The following is a 14,161-nucleotide window of genomic DNA, read 5'->3' as shown; positions in this document are numbered from 1 at the left end:
ACTACAAGTTGTCTGTGAAGTAAGGTGCACATAAGCAGTTTCCGTGGTGTAGCGGTTATCACGTCTGCCTAACACGCAGAAGGTCCCCGGTTCGATCCCGGGCGGAAACACTTTTTCATCACTTTAAGCGAGACTTACTAACATGCATCTGCTACCATCTGTACCCGAAACCTTCGTAACCGCCTTCACGCGTCGGATCAGAGTGTCAATTGCTCACATCAAATAAGAAATTCATTTGATATTGGCGGCGAGCTTTTTGCGCTGACTCAGCCACTGACGTGCGATCAGTTTGCACAAAACGCTAGGGCTCGTCCGGGATTTGAACCCGGGACCTCCTGCACCCTAAGCAGGAATCATACCCCTAGACCAACGAGCCCTGTGGCACGGCGAATGCCAGTTACTCCAGTCCCTCGATGTCTTCCAGGGTGCTCTGGAAGTCTCGTGTAGGCTGGCGGGATGGAGGCGGCGCGAATTCCCGCGCTCGGCGGCCTTCCTGGGCTATTGGTACCCTCATGTAGAGCTGCCGCTGGGCGCGCACTGCCTGCTGCTAAGGAGGTGATTGTTTTTGCTGATGTGACTTGCAATAACGACTGCGCGAAACGCCGCTATCTCGTTAGGGGTGCTACGGCAGACACCCTCTCGAGCACCCCGAAGACTTCTTGAGCCCTCGGCTGCGATGGGTTTCAGGCTGTCAAAAGAACTATGGTGTGTGCATGCGCGGACGAGAGAAAGGCTGAGGCGTATTCGAGTGCACAAGGATGGACTGAGCGTGTCCGTCGTTTCCGTAGTGTAGCGGTTATCACGTCTGCTTCACACGCAGAAGGTCCCCGGTTCGATCCCGGGCGGGAACAGTATTTTCCTGCCTATGTCGTATTGTACTCCAGTGAGCCTCGTCGTGTGTGGATCTGCTGCATGTCCCTTCGTTTTGCAAGTACCACATTTATTGAATTTTTTAGTTACGATGGCAACATCACTACAAGTTGTCTGTGAAGTAAGGTGCACATAAGCAGTTTCCGTGGTGTAGCGGTTATCACGTCTGCCTAACACGCAGAAGGTCCCCGGTTCGATCCCGGGCGGAAACACTTTTTCATCACTTTAAGCGAGACTTACTAACATGCATCTGCTACCATCTGTACCCGAAACCTTCGTAACCGCCTTCACGCGTCGGATCAGAGTGTCAATTGCTCACATCAAATAAGAAATTCATTTGATATTGGCGGCGAGCTTTTTGCGCTGACTCAGCCACTGACGTGCGATCAGTTTGCACAAAACGCTAGGGCTCGTCCGGGATTTGAACCCGGGACCTCCTGCACCCTAAGCAGGAATCATACCCCTAGACCAACGAGCCCTGTGGCACGGCGAATGCCAGTTACTCCAGTCCCTCGATGTCTTCCAGGGTGCTCTGGAAGTCTCGTGTAGGCTGGCGGGATGGAGGCGGCGCGAATTCCCGCGCTCGGCGGCCTTCCTGGGCTATTGGTACCCTCATGTAGAGCTGCCGCTGGGCGCGCACTGCCTGCTGCTAAGGAGGTGATTGTTTTTGCTGATGTGACTTGCAATAACGACTGCGCGAAACGCCGCTATCTCGTTAGGGGTGCTACGGCAGACACCCTCTCGAGCACCCCGAAGACTTCTTGAGCCCTCGGCTGCGATGGGTTTCAGGCTGTCAAAAGAACTATGGTGTGTGCATGCGCGGACGAGAGAAAGGCTGAGGCGTATTCGAGTGCACAAGGATGGACTGAGCGTGTCCGTCGTTTCCGTAGTGTAGCGGTTATCACGTCTGCTTCACACGCAGAAGGTCCCCGGTTCGATCCCGGGCGGGAACAGTATTTTCCTGCCTATGTCGTATTGTACTCCAGTGAGCCTCGTCGTGTGTGGATCTGCTGCATGTCCCTTCGTTTTGCAAGTACCACATTTATTGAATTTTTTAGTTACGATGGCAACATCACTACAAGTTGTCTGTGAAGTAAGGTGCACATAAGCAGTTTCCGTGGTGTAGCGGTTATCACGTCTGCCTAACACGCAGAAGGTCCCCGGTTCGATCCCGGGCGGAAACACTTTTTCATCACTTTAAGCGAGACTTACTAACATGCATCTGCTACCATCTGTACCCGAAACCTTCGTAACCGCCTTCACGCGTCGGATCAGAGTGTCAATTGCTCACATCAAATAAGAAATTCATTTGATATTGGCGGCGAGCTTTTTGCGCTGACTCAGCCACTGACGTGCGATCAGTTTGCACAAAACGCTAGGGCTCGTCCGGGATTTGAACCCGGGACCTCCTGCACCCTAAGCAGGAATCATACCCCTAGACCAACGAGCCCTGTGGCACGGCGAATGCCAGTTACTCCAGTCCCTCGATGTCTTCCAGGGTGCTCTGGAAGTCTCGTGTAGGCTGGCGGGATGGAGGCGGCGCGAATTCCCGCGCTCGGCGGCCTTCCTGGGCTATTGGTACCCTCATGTAGAGCTGCCGCTGGGCGCGCACTGCCTGCTGCTAAGGAGGTGATTGTTTTTGCTGATGTGACTTGCAATAACGACTGCGCGAAACGCCGCTATCTCGTTAGGGGTGCTACGGCAGACACCCTCTCGAGCACCCCGAAGACTTCTTGAGCCCTCGGCTGCGATGGGTTTCAGGCTGTCAAAAGAACTATGGTGTGTGCATGCGCGGACGAGAGAAAGGCTGAGGCGTATTCGAGTGCACAAGGATGGACTGAGCGTGTCCGTCGTTTCCGTAGTGTAGCGGTTATCACGTCTGCTTCACACGCAGAAGGTCCCCGGTTCGATCCCGGGCGGGAACAGTATTTTCCTGCCTATGTCGTATTGTACTCCAGTGAGCCTCGTCGTGTGTGGATCTGCTGCATGTCCCTTCGTTTTGCAAGTACCACATTTATTGAATTTTTTAGTTACGATGGCAACATCACTACAAGTTGTCTGTGAAGTAAGGTGCACATAAGCAGTTTCCGTGGTGTAGCGGTTATCACGTCTGCCTAACACGCAGAAGGTCCCCGGTTCGATCCCGGGCGGAAACACTTTTTCATCACTTTAAGCGAGACTTACTAACATGCATCTGCTACCATCTGTACCCGAAACCTTCGTAACCGCCTTCACGCGTCGGATCAGAGTGTCAATTGCTCACATCAAATAAGAAATTCATTTGATATTGGCGGCGAGCTTTTTGCGCTGACTCAGCCACTGACGTGCGATCAGTTTGCACAAAACGCTAGGGCTCGTCCGGGATTTGAACCCGGGACCTCCTGCACCCTAAGCAGGAATCATACCCCTAGACCAACGAGCCCTGTGGCACGGCGAATGCCAGTTACTCCAGTCCCTCGATGTCTTCCAGGGTGCTCTGGAAGTCTCGTGTAGGCTGGCGGGATGGAGGCGGCGCGAATTCCCGCGGTCGGCGGCCTTCCTGGGCTATTGGTACCCTCATGTAGAGCTGCCGCTGGGCGCGCACTGCCTGCTGCTAAGGAGGTGATTGTTTTTGCTGATGTGACTTGCAATAACGACTGCGCGAAACGCCGCTATCTCGTTAGGGGTGCTACGGCAGACACCCTCTCGAGCACCCCGAAGACTTCTTGAGCCCTCGGCTGCGATGGGTTTCAGGCTGTCAAAAGAACTATGGTGTGTGCATGCGCGGACGAGAGAAAGGCTGAGGCGTATTCGAGTGCACAAGGATGGACTGAGCGTGTCCGTCGTTTCCGTAGTGTAGCGGTTATCACGTCTGCTTCACACGCAGAAGGTCCCCGGTTCGATCCCGGGCGGGAACAGTATTTTCCTGCCTATGTCGTATTGTACTCCAGTGAGCCTCGTCGTGTGTGGATCTGCTGCATGTCCCTTCGTTTTGCAAGTACCACATTTATTGAATTTTTTAGTTACGATGGCAACATCACTACAAGTTGTCTGTGAAGTAAGGTGCACATAAGCAGTTTCCGTGGTGTAGCGGTTATCACGTCTGCCTAACACGCAGAAGGTCCCCGGTTCGATCCCGGGCGGAAACACTTTTTCATCACTTTAAGCGAGACTTACTAACATGCATCTGCTACCATCTGTACCCGAAACCTTCGTAACCGCCTTCACGCGTCGGATCAGAGTGTCAATTGCTCACATCAAATAAGAAATTCATTTGATATTGGCGGCGAGCTTTTTGCGCTGACTCAGCCACTGACGTGCGATCAGTTTGCACAAAACGCTAGGGCTCGTCCGGGATTTGAACCCGGGACCTCCTGCACCCTAAGCAGGAATCATACCCCTAGACCAACGAGCCCTGTGGCACGGCGAATGCCAGTTACTCCAGTCCCTCGATGTCTTCCAGGGTGCTCTGGAAGTCTCGTGTAGGCTGGCGGGATGGAGGCGGCGCGAATTCCCGCGCTCGGCGGCCTTCCTGGGCTATTGGTACCCTCATGTAGAGCTGCCGCTGGGCGCGCACTGCCTGCTGCTAAGGAGGTGATTGTTTTTGCTGATGTGACTTGCAATAACGACTGCGCGAAACGCCGCTATCTCGTTAGGGGTGCTACGGCAGACACCCTCTCGAGCACCCCGAAGACTTCTTGAGCCCTCGGCTGCGATGGGTTTCAGGCTGTCAAAAGAACTATGGTGTGTGCATGCGCGGACGAGAGAAAGGCTGAGGCGTATTCGAGTGCACAAGGATGGACTGAGCGTGTCCGTCGTTTCCGTAGTGTAGCGGTTATCACGTCTGCTTCACACGCAGAAGGTCCCCGGTTCGATCCCGGGCGGGAACAGTATTTTCCTGCCTATGTCGTATTGTACTCCAGTGAGCCTCGTCGTGTGTGGATCTGCTGCATGTCCCTTCGTTTTGCAAGTACCACATTTATTGAATTTTTTAGTTACGATGGCAACATCACTACAAGTTGTCTGTGAAGTAAGGTGCACATAAGCAGTTTCCGTGGTGTAGCGGTTATCACGTCTGCCTAACACGCAGAAGGTCCCCGGTTCGATCCCGGGCGGAAACACTTTTTCATCACTTTAAGCGAGACTTACTAACATGCATCTGCTACCATCTGTACCCGAAACCTTCGTAACCGCCTTCACGCGTCGGATCAGAGTGTCAATTGCTCACATCAAATAAGAAATTCATTTGATATTGGCGGCGAGCTTTTTGCGCTGACTCAGCCACTGACGTGCGATCAGTTTGCACAAAACGCTAGGGCTCGTCCGGGATTTGAACCCGGGACCTCCTGCACCCTAAGCAGGAATCATACCCCTAGACCAACGAGCCCTGTGGCACGGCGAATGCCAGTTACTCCAGTCCCTCGATGTCTTCCAGGGTGCTCTGGAAGTCTCGTGTAGGCTGGCGGGATGGAGGCGGCGCGAATTCCCGCGCTCGGCGGCCTTCCTGGGCTATTGGTACCCTCATGTAGAGCTGCCGCTGGGCGCGCACTGCCTGCTGCTAAGGAGGTGATTGTTTTTGCTGATGTGACTTGCAATAACGACTGCGCGAAACGCCGCTATCTCGTTAGGGGTGCTACGGCAGACACCCTCTCGAGCACCCCGAAGACTTCTTGAGCCCTCGGCTGCGATGGGTTTCAGGCTGTCAAAAGAACTATGGTGTGTGCATGCGCGGACGAGAGAAAGGCTGAGGCGTATTCGAGTGCACAAGGATGGACTGAGCGTGTCCGTCGTTTCCGTAGTGTAGCGGTTATCACGTCTGCTTCACACGCAGAAGGTCCCCGGTTCGATCCCGGGCGGGAACAGTATTTTCCTGCCTATGTCGTATTGTACTCCAGTGAGCCTCGTCGTGTGTGGATCTGCTGCATGTCCCTTCGTTTTGCAAGTACCACATTTATTGAATTTTTTAGTTACGATGGCAACATCACTACAAGTTGTCTGTGAAGTAAGGTGCACATAAGCAGTTTCCGTGGTGTAGCGGTTATCACGTCTGCCTAACACGCAGAAGGTCCCCGGTTCGATCCCGGGCGGAAACACTTTTTCATCACTTTAAGCGAGACTTACTAACATGCATCTGCTACCATCTGTACCCGAAACCTTCGTAACCGCCTTCACGCGTCGGATCAGAGTGTCAATTGCTCACATCAAATAAGAAATTCATTTGATATTGGCGGCGAGCTTTTTGCGCTGACTCAGCCACTGACGTGCGATCAGTTTGCACAAAACGCTAGGGCTCGTCCGGGATTTGAACCCGGGACCTCCTGCACCCTAAGCAGGAATCATACCCCTAGACCAACGAGCCCTGTGGCACGGCGAATGCCAGTTACTCCAGTCCCTCGATGTCTTCCAGGGTGCTCTGGAAGTCTCGTGTAGGCTGGCGGGATGGAGGCGGCGCGAATTCCCGCGGTCGGCGGCCTTCCTGGGCTATTGGTACCCTCATGTAGAGCTGCCGCTGGGCGCGCACTGCCTGCTGCTAAGGAGGTGATTGTTTTTGCTGATGTGACTTGCAATAACGACTGCGCGAAACGCCGCTATCTCGTTAGGGGTGCTACGGCAGACACCCTCTCGAGCACCCCGAAGACTTCTTGAGCCCTCGGCTGCGATGGGTTTCAGGCTGTCAAAAGAACTATGGTGTGTGCATGCGCGGACGAGAGAAAGGCTGAGGCGTATTCGAGTGCACAAGGATGGACTGAGCGTGTCCGTCGTTTCCGTAGTGTAGCGGTTATCACGTCTGCTTCACACGCAGAAGGTCCCCGGTTCGATCCCGGGCGGGAACAGTATTTTCCTGCCTATGTCGTATTGTACTCCAGTGAGCCTCGTCGTGTGTGGATCTGCTGCATGTCCCTTCGTTTTGCAAGTACCACATTTATTGAATTTTTTAGTTACGATGGCAACATCACTACAAGTTGTCTGTGAAGTAAGGTGCACATAAGCAGTTTCCGTGGTGTAGCGGTTATCACGTCTGCCTAACACGCAGAAGGTCCCCGGTTCGATCCCGGGCGGAAACACTTTTTCATCACTTTAAGCGAGACTTACTAACATGCATCTGCTACCATCTGTACCCGAAACCTTCGTAACCGCCTTCACGCGTCGGATCAGAGTGTCAATTGCTCACATCAAATAAGAAATTCATTTGATATTGGCGGCGAGCTTTTTGCGCTGACTCAGCCACTGACGTGCGATCAGTTTGCACAAAACGCTAGGGCTCGTCCGGGATTTGAACCCGGGACCTCCTGCACCCTAAGCAGGAATCATACCCCTAGACCAACGAGCCCTGTGGCACGGCGAATGCCAGTTACTCCAGTCCCTCGATGTCTTCCAGGGTGCTCTGGAAGTCTCGTGTAGGCTGGCGGGATGGAGGCGGCGCGAATTCCCGCGCTCGGCGGCCTTCCTGGGCTATTGGTACCCTCATGTAGAGCTGCCGCTGGGCGCGCACTGCCTGCTGCTAAGGAGGTGATTGTTTTTGCTGATGTGACTTGCAATAACGACTGCGCGAAACGCCGCTATCTCGTTAGGGGTGCTACGGCAGACACCCTCTCGAGCACCCCGAAGACTTCTTGAGCCCTCGGCTGCGATGGGTTTCAGGCTGTCAAAAGAACTATGGTGTGTGCATGCGCGGACGAGAGAAAGGCTGAGGCGTATTCGAGTGCACAAGGATGGACTGAGCGTGTCCGTCGTTTCCGTAGTGTAGCGGTTATCACGTCTGCTTCACACGCAGAAGGTCCCCGGTTCGATCCCGGGCGGGAACAGTATTTTCCTGCCTATGTCGTATTGTACTCCAGTGAGCCTCGTCGTGTGTGGATCTGCTGCATGTCCCTTCGTTTTGCAAGTACCACATTTATTGAATTTTTTAGTTACGATGGCAACATCACTACAAGTTGTCTGTGAAGTAAGGTGCACATAAGCAGTTTCCGTGGTGTAGCGGTTATCACGTCTGCCTAACACGCAGAAGGTCCCCGGTTCGATCCCGGGCGGAAACACTTTTTCATCACTTTAAGCGAGACTTACTAACATGCATCTGCTACCATCTGTACCCGAAACCTTCGTAACCGCCTTCACGCGTCGGATCAGAGTGTCAATTGCTCACATCAAATAAGAAATTCATTTGATATTGGCGGCGAGCTTTTTGCGCTGACTCAGCCACTGACGTGCGATCAGTTTGCACAAAACGCTAGGGCTCGTCCGGGATTTGAACCCGGGACCTCCTGCACCCTAAGCAGGAATCATACCCCTAGACCAACGAGCCCTGTGGCACGGCGAATGCCAGTTACTCCAGTCCCTCGATGTCTTCCAGGGTGCTCTGGAAGTCTCGTGTAGGCTGGCGGGATGGAGGCGGCGCGAATTCCCGCGCTCGGCGGCCTTCCTGGGCTATTGGTACCCTCATGTAGAGCTGCCGCTGGGCGCGCACTGCCTGCTGCTAAGGAGGTGATTGTTTTTGCTGATGTGACTTGCAATAACGACTGCGCGAAACGCCGCTATCTCGTTAGGGGTGCTACGGCAGACACCCTCTCGAGCACCCCGAAGACTTCTTGAGCCCTCGGCTGCGATGGGTTTCAGGCTGTCAAAAGAACTATGGTGTGTGCATGCGCGGACGAGAGAAAGGCTGAGGCGTATTCGAGTGCACAAGGATGGACTGAGCGTGTCCGTCGTTTCCGTAGTGTAGCGGTTATCACGTCTGCTTCACACGCAGAAGGTCCCCGGTTCGATCCCGGGCGGGAACAGTATTTTCCTGCCTATGTCGTATTGTACTCCAGTGAGCCTCGTCGTGTGTGGATCTGCTGCATGTCCCTTCGTTTTGCAAGTACCACATTTATTGAATTTTTTAGTTACGATGGCAACATCACTACAAGTTGTCTGTGAAGTAAGGTGCACATAAGCAGTTTCCGTGGTGTAGCGGTTATCACGTCTGCCTAACACGCAGAAGGTCCCCGGTTCGATCCCGGGCGGAAACACTTTTTCATCACTTTAAGCGAGACTTACTAACATGCATCTGCTACCATCTGTACCCGAAACCTTCGTAACCGCCTTCACGCGTCGGATCAGAGTGTCAATTGCTCACATCAAATAAGAAATTCATTTGATATTGGCGGCGAGCTTTTTGCGCTGACTCAGCCACTGACGTGCGATCAGTTTGCACAAAACGCTAGGGCTCGTCCGGGATTTGAACCCGGGACCTCCTGCACCCTAAGCAGGAATCATACCCCTAGACCAACGAGCCCTGTGGCACGGCGAATGCCAGTTACTCCAGTCCCTCGATGTCTTCCAGGGTGCTCTGGAAGTCTCGTGTAGGCTGGCGGGATGGAGGCGGCGCGAATTCCCGCGCTCGGCGGCCTTCCTGGGCTATTGGTACCCTCATGTAGAGCTGCCGCTGGGCGCGCACTGCCTGCTGCTAAGGAGGTGATTGTTTTTGCTGATGTGACTTGCAATAACGACTGCGCGAAACGCCGCTATCTCGTTAGGGGTGCTACGGCAGACACCCTCTCGAGCACCCCGAAGACTTCTTGAGCCCTCGGCTGCGATGGGTTTCAGGCTGTCAAAAGAACTATGTGTGTGCATGCGCGGACGAGAGAAAGGCTGAGGCGTATTCGAGTGCACAAGGATGGACTGAGCGTGTCCGTCGTTTCCGTAGTGTAGCGGTTATCACGTCTGCTTCACACGCAGAAGGTCCCCGGTTCGATCCCGGGCGGGAACAGTATTTTCCTGCCTATGTCGTATTGTACTCCAGTGAGCCTCGTCGTGTGTGGATCTGCTGCATGTCCCTTCGTTTTGCAAGTACCACATTTATTGAATTTTTTAGTTACGATGGCAACATCACTACAAGTTGTCTGTGAAGTAAGGTGCACATAAGCAGTTTCCGTGGTGTAGCGGTTATCACGTCTGCCTAACACGCAGAAGGTCCCCGGTTCGATCCCGGGCGGAAACACTTTTTCATCACTTTAAGCGAGACTTACTAACATGCATCTGCTACCATCTGTACCCGAAACCTTCGTAACCGCCTTCACGCGTCGGATCAGAGTGTCAATTGCTCACATCAAATAAGAAATTCATTTGATATTGGCGGCGAGCTTTTTGCGCTGACTCAGCCACTGACGTGCGATCAGTTTGCACAAAACGCTAGGGCTCGTCCGGGATTTGAACCCGGGACCTCCTGCACCCTAAGCAGGAATCATACCCCTAGACCAACGAGCCCTGTGGCACGGCGAATGCCAGTTACTCCAGTCCCTCGATGTCTTCCAGGGTGCTCTGGAAGTCTCGTGTAGGCTGGCGGGATGGAGGCGGCGCGAATTCCCGCGCTCGGCGGCCTTCCTGGGCTATTGGTACCCTCATGTAGAGCTGCCGCTGGGCGCGCACTGCCTGCTGCTAAGGAGGTGATTGTTTTTGCTGATGTGACTTGCAATAACGACTGCGCGAAACGCCGCTATCTCGTTAGGGGTGCTACGGCAGACACCCTCTCGAGCACCCCGAAGACTTCTTGAGCCCTCGGCTGCGATGGGTTTCAGGCTGTCAAAAGAACTATGGTGTGTGCATGCGCGGACGAGAGAAAGGCTGAGGCGTATTCGAGTGCACAAGGATGGACTGAGCGTGTCCGTCGTTTCCGTAGTGTAGCGGTTATCACGTCTGCTTCACACGCAGAAGGTCCCCGGTTCGATCCCGGGCGGGAACAGTATTTTCCTGCCTATGTCGTATTGTACTCCAGTGAGCCTCGTCGTGTGTGGATCTGCTGCATGTCCCTTCGTTTTGCAAGTACCACATTTATTGAATTTTTTAGTTACGATGGCAACATCACTACAAGTTGTCTGTGAAGTAAGGTGCACATAAGCAGTTTCCGTGGTGTAGCGGTTATCACGTCTGCCTAACACGCAGAAGGTCCCCGGTTCGATCCCGGGCGGAAACACTTTTTCATCACTTTAAGCGAGACTTACTAACATGCATCTGCTACCATCTGTACCCGAAACCTTCGTAACCGCCTTCACGCGTCGGATCAGAGTGTCAATTGCTCACATCAAATAAGAAATTCATTTGATATTGGCGGCGAGCTTTTTGCGCTGACTCAGCCACTGACGTGCGATCAGTTTGCACAAAACGCTAGGGCTCGTCCGGATTTGAACCCGGGACCTCCTGCACCCTAAGCAGGAATCATACCCCTAGACCAACGAGCCCTGTGGCACGGCGAATGCCAGTTACTCCAGTCCCTCGATGTCTTCCAGGGTGCTCTGGAAGTCTCGTGTAGGCTGGCGGGATGGAGGCGGCGCGAATTCCCGCGCTCGGCGGCCTTCCTGGGCTATTGGTACCCTCATGTAGAGCTGCCGCTGGGCGCGCACTGCCTGCTGCTAAGGAGGTGATTGTTTTTGCTGATGTGACTTGCAATAACGACTGCGCGAAACGCCGCTATCTCGTTAGGGGTGCTACGGCAGACACCCTCTCGAGCACCCCGAAGACTTCTTGAGCCCTCGGCTGCGATGGGTTTCAGGCTGTCAAAAGAACTATGGTGTGTGCATGCGCGGACGAGAGAAAGGCTGAGGCGTATTCGAGTGCACAAGGATGGACTGAGCGTGTCCGTCGTTTCCGTAGTGTAGCGGTTATCACGTCTGCTTCACACGCAGAAGGTCCCCGGTTCGATCCCGGGCGGGAACAGTATTTTCCTGCCTATGTCGTATTGTACTCCAGTGAGCCTCGTCGTGTGTGGATCTGCTGCATGTCCCTTCGTTTTGCAAGTACCACATTTATTGAATTTTTTAGTTACGATGGCAACATCACTACAAGTTGTCTGTGAAGTAAGGTGCACATAAGCAGTTTCCGTGGTGTAGCGGTTATCACGTCTGCCTAACACGCAGAAGGTCCCCGGTTCGATCCCGGGCGGAAACACTTTTTCATCACTTTAAGCGAGACTTACTAACATGCATCTGCTACCATCTGTACCCGAAACCTTCGTAACCGCCTTCACGCGTCGGATCAGAGTGTCAATTGCTCACATCAAATAAGAAATTCATTTGATATTGGCGGCGAGCTTTTTGCGCTGACTCAGCCACTGACGTGCGATCAGTTTGCACAAAACGCTAGGGCTCGTCCGGGATTTGAACCCGGGACCTCCTGCACCCTAAGCAGGAATCATACCCCTAGACCAACGAGCCCTGTGCACGGCGAATGCCAGTTACTCCAGTCCCTCGATGTCTTCCAGGGTGCTCTGGAAGTCTCGTGTAGGCTGGCGGGATGGAGGCGGCGCGAATTCCCGCGCTCGGCGGCCTTCCTGGGCTATTGGTACCCTCATGTAGAGCTGCCGCTGGGCGCGCACTGCTGCTGCTAAGGAGGTGATTGTTTTTGCTGATGTGACTTGCAATAACGACTGCGCGAAACGCCGCTATCTCGTTAGGGGTGCTACGGCAGACACCCTCTCGAGCACCCCGAAGACTTCTTGAGCCCTCGGCTGCGATGGGTTTCAGGCTGTCAAAAGAACTATGGTGTGTGCATGCGCGGACGAGAGAAAGGCTGAGGCGTATTCGAGTGCACAAGGATGGACTGAGCGTGTCCGTCGTTTCCGTAGTGTAGCGGTTATCACGTCTGCTTCACACGCAGAAGGTCCCCGGTTCGATCCCGGGCGGGACAGTATTTTCCTGCCTATGTCGTATTGTACTCCAGTGAGCCTCGTCGTGTGTGGATCTGCTGCATGTCCCTTCGTTTTGCAAGTACCACATTTATTGAATTTTTTAGTTACGATGGCAACATCACTACAAGTTGTCTGTGAAGTAAGGTGCACATAAGCAGTTTCCGTGGTGTAGCGGTTATCACGTCTGCCTAACACGCAGAAGGTCCCCGGTTCGATCCCGGGCGGAAACACTTTTTCATCACTTTAAGCGAGACTTACTAACATGCATCTGCTACCATCTGTACCCGAAACCTTCGTAACCGCCTTCACGCGTCGGATCAGAGTGTCAATTGCTCACATCAAATAAGAAATTCATTTGATATTGGCGGCGAGCTTTTTGCGCTGACTCAGCCACTGACGTGCGATCAGTTTGCACAAAACGCTAGGGCTCGTCCGGGATTTGAACCCGGGACCTCCTGCACCCTAAGCAGGAATCATACCCCTAGACCAACGAGCCCTGTGGCACGGCGAATGCCAGTTACTCCAGTCCCTCGATGTCTTCCAGGGTGCTCTGGAAGTCTCGTGTAGGCTGGCGGGATGGAGGCGGCGCGAATTCCCGCGCTCGGCGGCCTTCCTGGGCTATTGGTACCCTCATGTAGAGCTGCCGCTGGGCGCGCACTGCCTGCTGCTAAGGAGGTGATTGTTTTTGCTGATGTGACTTGCAATAACGACTGCGCGAAACGCCGCTATCTCGTTAGGGGTGCTACGGCAGACACCCTCTCGAGCACCCCGAAGACTTCTTGAGCCCTCGGCTGCGATGGTTTCAGGCTGTCAAAGAACTATGGTGTGTGCATGCGCGGACGAGAGAAAGGCTGAGGCGTATTCGAGTGCACAAGGATGGACTGAGCGTGTCCGTCGTTTCCGTAGTGTAGCGGTTATCACGTCTGCTTCACACGCAGAAGGTCCCCGGTTCGATCCCGGGCGGGAACAGTATTTTCCTGCCTATGTCGTATTGTACTCCAGTGAGCCTCGTCGTGTGTGGATCTGCTGCATGTCCCTTCGTTTTGCAAGTACCACATTTATTGAATTTTTTAGTTACGATGGCAACATCACTACAAGTTGTCTGTGAAGTAAGGTGCACATAAGCAGTTTCCGTGGTGTAGCGGTTATCACGTCTGCCTAACACGCAGAAGGTCCCCGGTTCGATCCCGGGCGGAAACACTTTTTCATCACTTTAAGCGAGACTTACTAACATGCATCTGCTACCATCTGTACCCGAAACCTTCGTAACCGCCTTCACGCGTCGGATCAGAGTGTCAATTGCTCACATCAAATAAGAAATTCATTTGATATTGGCGGCGAGCTTTTTGCGCTGACTCAGCCACTGACGTGCGATCAGTTTTGCACAAAAACGCTAGGGCTCGTCCGGGATTTGAACCCGGGACCTCCTGCACCCTAAGCAGGAATCATACCCCTAGACCAACGAGCCCTGTGGCACGGCGAATGCCAGTTACTCCAGTCCCTCGATGTCTTCCAGGGTGCTCTGGAAGTCTCGTGTAGGCTGGCGGGATGAGGCGGCGCGAATTCCCGCGCTCGGCGGCCTTCCTGGGCTATTGGTACCCTCATGTAGAGCTGCCGCTGGGCGCGCACTGCCTGCTGCTAAGGAGGTGA

General features: G+C 53.8%; 43 non-coding genes across 43 annotated transcripts; 29 read left to right on the top strand and 14 right to left on the bottom strand.

Annotated features, from left to right (window-relative positions):
• The first annotated feature begins 37 nt into the window (after positions 1–37).
• Positions 38–110, top strand: Trnav-aac (transfer RNA valine (anticodon AAC)). The gene has a single exon. It is a non-coding gene; the product is annotated as a tRNA-Val (tRNA).
• A 194-nt stretch (positions 111–304) lies between these two features.
• On the bottom strand, positions 305–376 carry Trnap-agg (transfer RNA proline (anticodon AGG)). The gene has a single exon. It is a non-coding gene; the product is annotated as a tRNA-Pro (tRNA).
• A 402-nt stretch (positions 377–778) lies between these two features.
• On the top strand, positions 779–851 carry Trnav-cac (transfer RNA valine (anticodon CAC)). Its single transcript has one exon. It is a non-coding gene; the product is annotated as a tRNA-Val (tRNA).
• Positions 852–1,009: 158 nt separating this feature from the next.
• Trnav-aac (transfer RNA valine (anticodon AAC)) lies at positions 1,010–1,082 on the top strand. Its single transcript has one exon. It is a non-coding gene; the product is annotated as a tRNA-Val (tRNA).
• A 194-nt stretch (positions 1,083–1,276) lies between these two features.
• Positions 1,277–1,348, bottom strand: Trnap-agg (transfer RNA proline (anticodon AGG)). Its single transcript has one exon. It is a non-coding gene; the product is annotated as a tRNA-Pro (tRNA).
• Positions 1,349–1,750: 402 nt separating this feature from the next.
• Positions 1,751–1,823, top strand: Trnav-cac (transfer RNA valine (anticodon CAC)). Its single transcript has one exon. It is a non-coding gene; the product is annotated as a tRNA-Val (tRNA).
• Positions 1,824–1,981: 158 nt separating this feature from the next.
• Trnav-aac (transfer RNA valine (anticodon AAC)) lies at positions 1,982–2,054 on the top strand. Its single transcript has one exon. It is a non-coding gene; the product is annotated as a tRNA-Val (tRNA).
• Positions 2,055–2,248: 194 nt separating this feature from the next.
• On the bottom strand, positions 2,249–2,320 carry Trnap-agg (transfer RNA proline (anticodon AGG)). Its single transcript has one exon. It is a non-coding gene; the product is annotated as a tRNA-Pro (tRNA).
• Positions 2,321–2,722: 402 nt separating this feature from the next.
• Positions 2,723–2,795, top strand: Trnav-cac (transfer RNA valine (anticodon CAC)). Its single transcript has one exon. It is a non-coding gene; the product is annotated as a tRNA-Val (tRNA).
• Positions 2,796–2,953: 158 nt separating this feature from the next.
• Positions 2,954–3,026, top strand: Trnav-aac (transfer RNA valine (anticodon AAC)). Its single transcript has one exon. It is a non-coding gene; the product is annotated as a tRNA-Val (tRNA).
• A 194-nt stretch (positions 3,027–3,220) lies between these two features.
• Positions 3,221–3,292, bottom strand: Trnap-agg (transfer RNA proline (anticodon AGG)). The gene has a single exon. It is a non-coding gene; the product is annotated as a tRNA-Pro (tRNA).
• Positions 3,293–3,694: 402 nt separating this feature from the next.
• Positions 3,695–3,767, top strand: Trnav-cac (transfer RNA valine (anticodon CAC)). Its single transcript has one exon. It is a non-coding gene; the product is annotated as a tRNA-Val (tRNA).
• Positions 3,768–3,925: 158 nt separating this feature from the next.
• On the top strand, positions 3,926–3,998 carry Trnav-aac (transfer RNA valine (anticodon AAC)). The gene has a single exon. It is a non-coding gene; the product is annotated as a tRNA-Val (tRNA).
• A 194-nt stretch (positions 3,999–4,192) lies between these two features.
• Positions 4,193–4,264, bottom strand: Trnap-agg (transfer RNA proline (anticodon AGG)). Its single transcript has one exon. It is a non-coding gene; the product is annotated as a tRNA-Pro (tRNA).
• Positions 4,265–4,666: 402 nt separating this feature from the next.
• Trnav-cac (transfer RNA valine (anticodon CAC)) lies at positions 4,667–4,739 on the top strand. Its single transcript has one exon. It is a non-coding gene; the product is annotated as a tRNA-Val (tRNA).
• A 158-nt stretch (positions 4,740–4,897) lies between these two features.
• Trnav-aac (transfer RNA valine (anticodon AAC)) lies at positions 4,898–4,970 on the top strand. Its single transcript has one exon. It is a non-coding gene; the product is annotated as a tRNA-Val (tRNA).
• A 194-nt stretch (positions 4,971–5,164) lies between these two features.
• On the bottom strand, positions 5,165–5,236 carry Trnap-agg (transfer RNA proline (anticodon AGG)). The gene has a single exon. It is a non-coding gene; the product is annotated as a tRNA-Pro (tRNA).
• Positions 5,237–5,638: 402 nt separating this feature from the next.
• Positions 5,639–5,711, top strand: Trnav-cac (transfer RNA valine (anticodon CAC)). The gene has a single exon. It is a non-coding gene; the product is annotated as a tRNA-Val (tRNA).
• Positions 5,712–5,869: 158 nt separating this feature from the next.
• Positions 5,870–5,942, top strand: Trnav-aac (transfer RNA valine (anticodon AAC)). Its single transcript has one exon. It is a non-coding gene; the product is annotated as a tRNA-Val (tRNA).
• Positions 5,943–6,136: 194 nt separating this feature from the next.
• On the bottom strand, positions 6,137–6,208 carry Trnap-agg (transfer RNA proline (anticodon AGG)). The gene has a single exon. It is a non-coding gene; the product is annotated as a tRNA-Pro (tRNA).
• Positions 6,209–6,610: 402 nt separating this feature from the next.
• Positions 6,611–6,683, top strand: Trnav-cac (transfer RNA valine (anticodon CAC)). Its single transcript has one exon. It is a non-coding gene; the product is annotated as a tRNA-Val (tRNA).
• Positions 6,684–6,841: 158 nt separating this feature from the next.
• Trnav-aac (transfer RNA valine (anticodon AAC)) lies at positions 6,842–6,914 on the top strand. The gene has a single exon. It is a non-coding gene; the product is annotated as a tRNA-Val (tRNA).
• A 194-nt stretch (positions 6,915–7,108) lies between these two features.
• Trnap-agg (transfer RNA proline (anticodon AGG)) lies at positions 7,109–7,180 on the bottom strand. The gene has a single exon. It is a non-coding gene; the product is annotated as a tRNA-Pro (tRNA).
• A 402-nt stretch (positions 7,181–7,582) lies between these two features.
• On the top strand, positions 7,583–7,655 carry Trnav-cac (transfer RNA valine (anticodon CAC)). The gene has a single exon. It is a non-coding gene; the product is annotated as a tRNA-Val (tRNA).
• Positions 7,656–7,813: 158 nt separating this feature from the next.
• Positions 7,814–7,886, top strand: Trnav-aac (transfer RNA valine (anticodon AAC)). Its single transcript has one exon. It is a non-coding gene; the product is annotated as a tRNA-Val (tRNA).
• A 194-nt stretch (positions 7,887–8,080) lies between these two features.
• Positions 8,081–8,152, bottom strand: Trnap-agg (transfer RNA proline (anticodon AGG)). Its single transcript has one exon. It is a non-coding gene; the product is annotated as a tRNA-Pro (tRNA).
• Positions 8,153–8,554: 402 nt separating this feature from the next.
• On the top strand, positions 8,555–8,627 carry Trnav-cac (transfer RNA valine (anticodon CAC)). The gene has a single exon. It is a non-coding gene; the product is annotated as a tRNA-Val (tRNA).
• Positions 8,628–8,785: 158 nt separating this feature from the next.
• Positions 8,786–8,858, top strand: Trnav-aac (transfer RNA valine (anticodon AAC)). The gene has a single exon. It is a non-coding gene; the product is annotated as a tRNA-Val (tRNA).
• Positions 8,859–9,052: 194 nt separating this feature from the next.
• Trnap-agg (transfer RNA proline (anticodon AGG)) lies at positions 9,053–9,124 on the bottom strand. The gene has a single exon. It is a non-coding gene; the product is annotated as a tRNA-Pro (tRNA).
• A 401-nt stretch (positions 9,125–9,525) lies between these two features.
• Trnav-cac (transfer RNA valine (anticodon CAC)) lies at positions 9,526–9,598 on the top strand. Its single transcript has one exon. It is a non-coding gene; the product is annotated as a tRNA-Val (tRNA).
• Positions 9,599–9,756: 158 nt separating this feature from the next.
• Trnav-aac (transfer RNA valine (anticodon AAC)) lies at positions 9,757–9,829 on the top strand. The gene has a single exon. It is a non-coding gene; the product is annotated as a tRNA-Val (tRNA).
• Positions 9,830–10,023: 194 nt separating this feature from the next.
• Trnap-agg (transfer RNA proline (anticodon AGG)) lies at positions 10,024–10,095 on the bottom strand. The gene has a single exon. It is a non-coding gene; the product is annotated as a tRNA-Pro (tRNA).
• Positions 10,096–10,497: 402 nt separating this feature from the next.
• Positions 10,498–10,570, top strand: Trnav-cac (transfer RNA valine (anticodon CAC)). The gene has a single exon. It is a non-coding gene; the product is annotated as a tRNA-Val (tRNA).
• Positions 10,571–10,728: 158 nt separating this feature from the next.
• Trnav-aac (transfer RNA valine (anticodon AAC)) lies at positions 10,729–10,801 on the top strand. Its single transcript has one exon. It is a non-coding gene; the product is annotated as a tRNA-Val (tRNA).
• Positions 10,802–11,468: 667 nt separating this feature from the next.
• Trnav-cac (transfer RNA valine (anticodon CAC)) lies at positions 11,469–11,541 on the top strand. The gene has a single exon. It is a non-coding gene; the product is annotated as a tRNA-Val (tRNA).
• A 158-nt stretch (positions 11,542–11,699) lies between these two features.
• Positions 11,700–11,772, top strand: Trnav-aac (transfer RNA valine (anticodon AAC)). The gene has a single exon. It is a non-coding gene; the product is annotated as a tRNA-Val (tRNA).
• Positions 11,773–11,966: 194 nt separating this feature from the next.
• On the bottom strand, positions 11,967–12,038 carry Trnap-agg (transfer RNA proline (anticodon AGG)). Its single transcript has one exon. It is a non-coding gene; the product is annotated as a tRNA-Pro (tRNA).
• A 392-nt stretch (positions 12,039–12,430) lies between these two features.
• Trnav-cac (transfer RNA valine (anticodon CAC)) lies at positions 12,431–12,511 on the top strand. The gene has a single exon. It is a non-coding gene; the product is annotated as a tRNA-Val (tRNA).
• A 157-nt stretch (positions 12,512–12,668) lies between these two features.
• On the top strand, positions 12,669–12,741 carry Trnav-aac (transfer RNA valine (anticodon AAC)). The gene has a single exon. It is a non-coding gene; the product is annotated as a tRNA-Val (tRNA).
• A 194-nt stretch (positions 12,742–12,935) lies between these two features.
• Positions 12,936–13,007, bottom strand: Trnap-agg (transfer RNA proline (anticodon AGG)). Its single transcript has one exon. It is a non-coding gene; the product is annotated as a tRNA-Pro (tRNA).
• Positions 13,008–13,407: 400 nt separating this feature from the next.
• On the top strand, positions 13,408–13,480 carry Trnav-cac (transfer RNA valine (anticodon CAC)). The gene has a single exon. It is a non-coding gene; the product is annotated as a tRNA-Val (tRNA).
• A 158-nt stretch (positions 13,481–13,638) lies between these two features.
• Trnav-aac (transfer RNA valine (anticodon AAC)) lies at positions 13,639–13,711 on the top strand. Its single transcript has one exon. It is a non-coding gene; the product is annotated as a tRNA-Val (tRNA).
• A 196-nt stretch (positions 13,712–13,907) lies between these two features.
• On the bottom strand, positions 13,908–13,979 carry Trnap-agg (transfer RNA proline (anticodon AGG)). The gene has a single exon. It is a non-coding gene; the product is annotated as a tRNA-Pro (tRNA).
• Between the last annotated feature and the right edge of the window lie 182 nt (positions 13,980–14,161).

The sequence above is a fragment of the Schistocerca cancellata genome, unplaced genomic scaffold, assembly GCF_023864275.1.
Source record: "Schistocerca cancellata isolate TAMUIC-IGC-003103 unplaced genomic scaffold, iqSchCanc2.1 HiC_scaffold_626, whole genome shotgun sequence".
In the NCBI taxonomy this organism is placed as follows: domain Eukaryota; kingdom Metazoa; phylum Arthropoda; class Insecta; order Orthoptera; family Acrididae; genus Schistocerca; species Schistocerca cancellata.
This window is presented reverse-complemented; position numbering and strand designations above follow the sequence as displayed.